The sequence below is a fragment of the Akebia trifoliata genome, chromosome 2 (assembly GCF_017979445.1).
Source record: "Akebia trifoliata isolate Shusen 1 chromosome 2, ASM1797944v1, whole genome shotgun sequence".
NCBI classification, from domain to species: domain Eukaryota; kingdom Viridiplantae; phylum Streptophyta; class Magnoliopsida; order Ranunculales; family Lardizabalaceae; genus Akebia; species Akebia trifoliata.
This window is the reverse complement of record NC_141376.1, coordinates 6,227,765-6,236,026: the sequence shown is the minus strand read 5'-3', so window position 1 is coordinate 6,236,026 and position 8,262 is coordinate 6,227,765.

Here is an 8,262-nt window from a genome sequence, read left to right as displayed (position 1 = left end):
GTTGATTTTTTTTGTGAGGATGATCTCTATGATGGGAAGATCATCCGGAAAAAAAATCAGTCCAATCTGAAACTTCTAACCCCATTAAAAGTGATTTAGAATGTGGACCGTCGATTTTTTACCAATTTTTATCACTAATTTGTAAATCACTTTTGATGGATTTAGAAGTTTCTGATTGAGCTGATTTTTTGTGAGGATGATCTTTTCATCATAGTGACCATCCTTGCAAAAAATCAGCTCAATCCAAAACCTCTAACCCTTATTTTGAAAAACCATTGTTTTTTCATATGTTTTTACATATGGCCCTTGAACCGCCCCCTATATATATATATATATATTTATTTAGAGAGGAATACTATTTTCTCGACTTTTGTGGGCCCTCCCTTCTTTTTCCACTATTGCTCATTTTATCGTTGTGGAGATGATTTGTATGTTATATTTGAAGACAAACATTGTTTTTTGAACTTTTTTATGTTGGATAAATATCCAACCCCATAGTGTGGTTCATTTTTTCCTAATCCAATGGCAATAACCCGTTCTTGAATAAACTTACAAACCAAAAATCAAATTGATTTGTGATTTTTTGGACATCGGATTTCCAACCAGTTGTGTTTGAAATCCCACTAAGGACATATTTATATAGTTAATGATCCAAAATTGTCGATTCCACCGAGGCTATCGATGGATTGGGGTCTAGATTGGATTTGTGTCGATTTGGAATCAACAAAAAATTGATTTGATATAAATATTAAATAAATATAATTTGATATACAAAAGATAAATATGTATACATTTAAATAAGGGGAATACTAACGATCAAGACCTCGTGGGGTGTTAGCATCCTCTGCCACATTTTTTAATAATATCCATATCCATTTTGTCTTTTAGTGAAAGAGATCAAAATATATTATTAAATAAATTTTACATAATAAATGCTTAATTACATTAATTGACAAATAATCTATTACAAATAAAACATTTTAATTTAAATATTAAATACCATCAGTATTTATTATGTAAAAAGATTAATATACCATTATCTTTTTGACTAAAAGATAAAACTGGTAAAAATATTATGAAAAAGAAAACGTGGTTGAAAATATTAATGTCCTCATGAGTAGATTTGTCGATGGATCAGATCACCCCTTAAATTCAATTAGTTTCAATCTAAGAACTTCAATTTTGGATCGATGTTCTGGATTCCGATAAAGTTTCAACCTTACGTCTTATTAGAAAGGATCTAGATCAACTATATCTCGATTTGATAACATATTAGAAATTATATTATATATTTGTTAAGATGTATAAAATTTATTTAAATTTTATATATAAAATTGGGTTAGGCTTCGATCCAAACCCAATTCGACTGGTAATGATTTGCTTATGAATCTTAATATTAAATTTCGATAAAATCCAATCCAACAAGGATCCAATCCGATCCTTATTGAATCTAATACAAAAACAAAGTTATTGCCTAGGTGATAAGGTCCCAATTATTCGATTTTGGGATCACAATTGCATTAAGATTACCATTGCATAAATGTTAGTTCATTTAAATAATTGAAAATTATTTTATTTATCCAAATTAATAGAGCTAATGATATATTAGTGTTAATTGTAGCGCACGTGGAAGTTATCAAATCGCGGAACAATTACGGTTACAATACACGAGCCGAAAGGAAGCATCCAGAAAAACCTCAATCGATTTGGGCGCCACGTCACCGCGCCGCGACTAGGCATGACCGCGCCGCGGTCATCTCGAGGAATTTGTCCTTGAGATTTTCATAGAAGCTTCCAATTACTTCGGTGGTTGTAACTGAATTGGTCGTTCGAAGCGAATCATCCGAAAAGTTGACCCGATTACCCGAATACGAATGTTATAAATTGGAGGGTTGATTTTAGAGAATGGGTCTTCTCCTTGCTCTCTTCTTCTCTAATTTTTTGATTTTTCCTCCCTTTAATTCTCTGTAATTTTCTATTGAGAGAGCTCTTGAGTGTAGTGAGAACATCAAGAGTGCTCAATTCTTTATCTTTGTAATTTGTTGGAGAGCTATAAATAAGGATTTTAGATTGATCATCGTCTTCTTCACCCATGTTCTTCATTCTGTTATTAATTTCTGCAATATGAATCTTGCGATGATCGGCTAGACTCTCCGTAGAGAGGTCAAGAATGCCGGAGCAATTTCATCCTACTTATGTTGTTTTAAATTCTTTCTTTCTGCTTTATGTGTTAATTATGAAATTTTTCTTAGAACAAGACTAGCAAACTTATACATTCAAATCAAGCTTAGATGATTGTTACTTAGATAAGCTCAAGAACAATCATGCTATGTGAAGAATTGAAGTATAAGTCAGCTACACTTGTTTGTAGTTGGAATTCTCATGAATACTCTTTGGTTACCATCAATGTTTAACTCGATTTATCTTCCGATCCACGAGCAATGACTTGCTACGTGAATCGAGTTATAATTAGAACAAATCCGCATTTTGGATGAATTGCAAAGGTTGAATTGACCTCTCCAAGCCCTCTTTCTTATATCCTCAATCTCTATTTGTAGTTTTAATTTCATTTACAAATTAGTTGTTAATTTCTTCTCTATTTTTAAACAAATTAATTTTGTTTTTAAGAAAAATCTGTTTTCCAATTCTGTTTTGGACTGTTTATCCGAATGAGTTTTTGAATCTAAATTGTCCCTGTGGAACGAATTCGAATTGTCTAAAGTTTTAATTCACATCTCTATCTCTACATCTATTTAGCAAGCTTTACAACTGATCACTAGGAATGTGTTAAATCTCAAGTGTGATCCCATCCCTTGACATAGATACAACATATGGGTGACCCGGTAACATTTTCCATGAGGTTGAGTTGATCAAAACACTTAAATCAATAAACAAAATAATTTATTATTAAAATAATTATTTTTTAGTAGACGTTTACTTTTCGTACATACAGGTTATGACCATGCGGAATCCAGTGCGGACCATTATTACTCATTTGTACCCGACTCGTTCGTCTTGTCCCACAATTTCTCGCGATAAATTTATTATATCAAAATCTCATAAACTGGATAAATTACTCTCGCGTGGTTCGATGTTTGTTTATTGGATACGGTTGGTGGTGTTTAATCTATTTTAATCTCATTTAAAAATGTTAAAGCTTCGTCACGAATCGTTGTTTGGTTTGAAAATGGTAATTTTGATTTTAGTAGAGCGGTTACGTATGGCCCTCCGTTTTTTGTGGAATATTTGAGATGCCCCTATGTTGTACATTAGTCCAGCTGATTGATTTGACTGGGATTGCCCTATGACATGCACTCATTGACTTTAGTCTGAATTATTTATAAAATGACGTAAATACCCTTATTCTCAACCTCTTAATTAAAACCTTCTTACCATTAATTTCTAAAATGACTTAAATGCCTTTATTCTCAACATTTTAATTAAAATCTTTTTACCAATAATTTATGAAAATGACTTAAATGCCCTTATTTTCATCCTCTTAAGTAAAAGTTTTTACCATTGTCTCAAGCCATAAAATTCAATCTGCACACATCAAGAACGTGGTAGAATTTTAAAAATTTAAATAAAATACAAGAGAATGAAATATGGGGAAAATTTTGGGGTAAGGGAGATATTTAGAAGTATGAATAAAAGATGAGGTTAAAAATAATAAGCCAATTAGTCTTGTTACCGCAACCTAGATTCAGAATATGCCTTCACTTACTAACTATACTCAGGAGCTCGTTTTTTTCTCATTCAAGTTAAGGTTAAAATTTTGTGGTGTTGGTTGAAGAGTTTGAGATCAAATGGATTTACAGAGAAAAGTAGTAGTTAAAAAATTTGTTAAAAGTCGAAGAAAAGACCGTTTAATTAAAAGGTTGAGAAAAATAGCCAATTTTTTATTGTTAAAATCATTCTTCATAGTCTATAAGAAAGCTGAAAGTTCAAAGGGACGAGTCATCACTTTGAAAACACGAGTATCTTAAACATTCACCTGGAATGGAAAATATTTTGTTTTTTAATGATATAACTAAATTTTTTTGTTAAAATATTTGGTTTCTACAGATTTCATATGTTTTGACTATATATATTACTAAATTTTCGAAAAAGTTTCATCATTTTATATGAAAATTACTAGAAATACAATTTTGCACATATAAAATAAAATTTTGAAAAAAGTAAAAAAAACAACAACAATAACAATAAGAGTCGTGCTAGAGTGACCTTAGCCTAGAACCTCATATCGCACTTCTTGACGTGAAGATGTTTTTTCACCCAATGAAAAGTATCTATGGTTCCCATACACTTTCACATCAAGAAGTGCAATATGAGATTTCAGGCTGAGATCATTTCAACGTTATTGAAAAAATAAACCTCAAAAACTATATTAGGACAAAGGCAAAGTCATCCAATTTCTTTCTAAATAACCTTGTGTTATTCTATTTGTCAAAGCATAATGGCAAGGTCAACAAAAATGAAGTCTGACTACCAAGATCAATAAGAATGATGGATACAGGATAACCTAAGTTATATTGTACAATTGTACCCACATATAGAAAAAAAACGATCAGATAATTTAGTTTTAAATTGTATTGTGTCTTATGTAATGAGAGGAACGTTTATGATTTGAAATTTTAATTTATTTACACATCAGTAATAATAAGACGGGCTATCTTGGAAGGATGGGTATTATCGACTTAAATCCACATGGTTACTGTTAGCCTTTTTATTTTTTATTTCAAAAATGTGTTTGCATTATATTATTGTAGGCATCGAAATTTTGAGAAGCTCATCGTAAATTTCACAAATCCATTGAAAGTCTTTAAAATTCGTAAATGGGTTCCACACATCCAAATTGAGCACATTTATTGTGATAGGCCTTTTAAAGATTGGATTTTGAATTTTCGTAGATAAACCTCGTGATTCTAACAAATTCAAGTGATCCACATTAAATATTGTGTTCTATACTCAAACAGATAAGTAAAGTCCACCATAAATCCATAGATTCCTCCAAATTGGAATTAGATCAAATTAACTTTTAGACGCATTAATCAAAGTTCATTAAGTCGGGTATAGTTGGGAAAGTTATTTTATCCTAAGTTTATAAATATTAAAGCCTACTTCATTTGGGGATCCTTTTGTCACTTTCTTTTATAAGACAAAAACTCTCTCTTTAGAGAATAAGAAATTTTCAAGCATTTCTCCAAAGATAAAGTAAGATTCTTTAGAAGAGACTTGGACTTCGATTCAAGAGAAGATCAAGTTTAAAAACCTTTTCCTAGAGTCAATAAATCGTTCTTAGACAATCAAGTACAAAGTTCGAAGAAAATAAACCAACACATATCCACTACAGAAGATCGGACACAACAAAGTCACTATCTACAAATCAAAATAGCGTTCTTAACCGATCAAGTACGAAACCTGGAGGGAATACAACTTCACATCACTATTTTCACGGTTTTTTTTATTATAATTGATTGCTAATCAAATGATAACACTTTGTTGATCGAGTTGTATTATAATTTTATTATAAAAAATCAATAAAACTATTTATCATTTTATTTCAAGAATCTCGAGGTACATCGTGAAATTAGTTGTCGATAGTTATTTTACTATTACAATTACAATAAGAGGCGAATGATCACTATTCTCAAACAAAAAGTTAAAGGTGGTTATCACCTATCACAAGGAGTTTGGTTCTGATGATAAATTTATAAATAAATAGTTTAATAAAATATATGTGAAACATCACACTCGCGCTCATCCATTCATCAAACCAACAAGTGTTGGGTCCAGTGGTCAAGGCATCCCTCTAAAGAGGGAGAGGTTTTGAGTTTATGCCCCCTCATTGGCCACTCACAATGATTTATCTTGCTTACTTGGCATATGTGGTTTGTGGGGCCCATATGGTGCTCTAAGAGGTTAGTTGTCTCCCTCTCACTAGTCGGGTCTTCGGGTCCAAAACCCCTGTCGTCAAAAAATATATATGTGACACTAAAGTTTGCCCTACCTACGAACACGAGCATTATCTATATGTTTAAGGGGGTGGGAGGGGAAAGACAATAAAATTTAAAGAGTATTATTGAAAGATAAAGATAGTAGAGGAAATACAATAAAGTTGGAGGGTATTATTGGAAAGGAGAGTAAAAGAGAAAATAGTTAAAAAGTTATTCTCGAGATTTGCAATGAGACAAAATATCAACCCTTTGTCATAAAAATAAAAAATCTCAACCCCTCTTTTTGGAGGATAAAAGGAGTGGGTCTCATCTTCGTGTTTTATTATATTGATTTCTACGACGACTATTTAGCTTGCCTTGCCTTTTTGCTATAAAGCTTTGATAACAATGAGATGATCATAAGTCGACAATGACGATGGAATAAATTAGTAGTATGATTTGAAAATAATAAAATTAGAAATGAAAACATCTCAATAAATGTACGAGAGAGCCTAACAAATAACAAAAAATCAATAAAAAATCAATTAAGATGATTTTGTCATATGCAATGAAAACCGATAACTATAGTAGCTAAAAATAACTTAAAAGTTGAAGATATGAAAAACTTGTAGACAAGAAATGAAGGGATTTATATGGTAGGAGCAGGTATGATCACACATGGATAAAAAAAAATGCATTGTTTTAAACATAATTGGATGGAAGAAAATAGATTATTCGATAGACCCTTAAATTTTTGTCTGAAAACTTTGAAAATGACGATGACAATGAATAGTTATGTAGAATCTGAAGAAAGCAATATATCAACGTCTATAATTTATGAAGTATACATTTTTTTCAGATCATTATCGATAGTGCATGGGTAATCCAAGTTTAAGGGCTCAAGCACCTTACACATCTAATCTATGGATAAAACTTTATCTGAATATTTTTTTCTTGCACAAGTAAACAAATGACCAACCAACTCGTGCATGAGTTTTTTTTAAGCAATGCAAAAAAAATTACAACTAAATCAGTTTGTGCAAATAACTAATTATCTCGTGCTTGGTGTATCTTTAAGCATTAGCATACAAGTTTTGGAATACTATAGATTTTGGGCGATTGTGCGCTACATTGCCAATGTATTAAGGATTAAAAATCTATTTTTAATTATTAAAATATGTAGTACTAGTGTGATGATAAAAATGTGAGAAACGAAAATACCCTTTAGGGTGAATTTGATAATCGAGTGTTGGCGCGAGAGTTCACAACCCGTGCAATTTGCAAAAAATTCGGTGTTTGAAAAGCTCAACTCACGCAAGTTTGGAACTCGCTCAATTCTCCAACTTGCGATTTTTTAAGGTTTTCAACATACATACGAAATGATGAATGTTGGCAACTCTCGCACTTGAATCTCGCCCCAACTCCAGGTACTCTCTCTCTCTCTCTCCTCCAACTCGTGCTCTTGCTCCCTTCACCTCCTCTTCTTCTTTCTCTCTCTTCTTCGTCCCCAACCATCATTTCCTTATTCTTCCTCAACACCAACCCCGACCATCTCTCTCCTTTTTCTTCCCCAACACAATCCTCAGGTATCTCTCTTATTTTTCTTCTTCCCAGCCCCAATCATAGTGAATGCCTTGCTCAACCCTCACTCTCTCACTCCCTCTCCATGAATTAGGGATTTCTGAGATGAAACACTAATTCGAATCCTTTACCCTTCATTCATTCCTAACTATCAAGATCTACCAAATGAGAATGCTAAAATCAACCCTCGCTGTGAACTTTCGATAGTTGAACTTAGAGGGTTGAACTCTTGAAAGTTCAACTCTCACTTACTAAACACACTCTTAATTAAGTCTATCGAATTATAGAATACCCTTGGATATATCCAACGAGGCATTCAAGACAATCTAAGCATAACAATAACAATAATTTAGCATATCTATAACTTATAAATTCTCTCGACAATGATAAAATGTGATTGCATATCAAATGTCCATTCCCCTTGTGGGTTATGACAATTATTTCATAATTTATTTTGTATGTAACTTGTGTTATAAACATGTATGTATTTCTACGAATTTAACAAAAATCTAGCAATATTTTTGTTCCATTATAGTGCAACTACTACAAACTATTTATCATTCATGTTATCTTATTTTTAAACCCAGGAGCATCTCCAACCCAAGTCTTCAAATTAGCATCTTCTTCAAATTTGAAAGTTCTAAATCAATTTGAACTCCAACCATCCCAATCTTTATATCACTATTCATTTTCTAAAACACTATTTACTCACTTGAAAGAAACGAAAAGGGGAATATAATAGGTA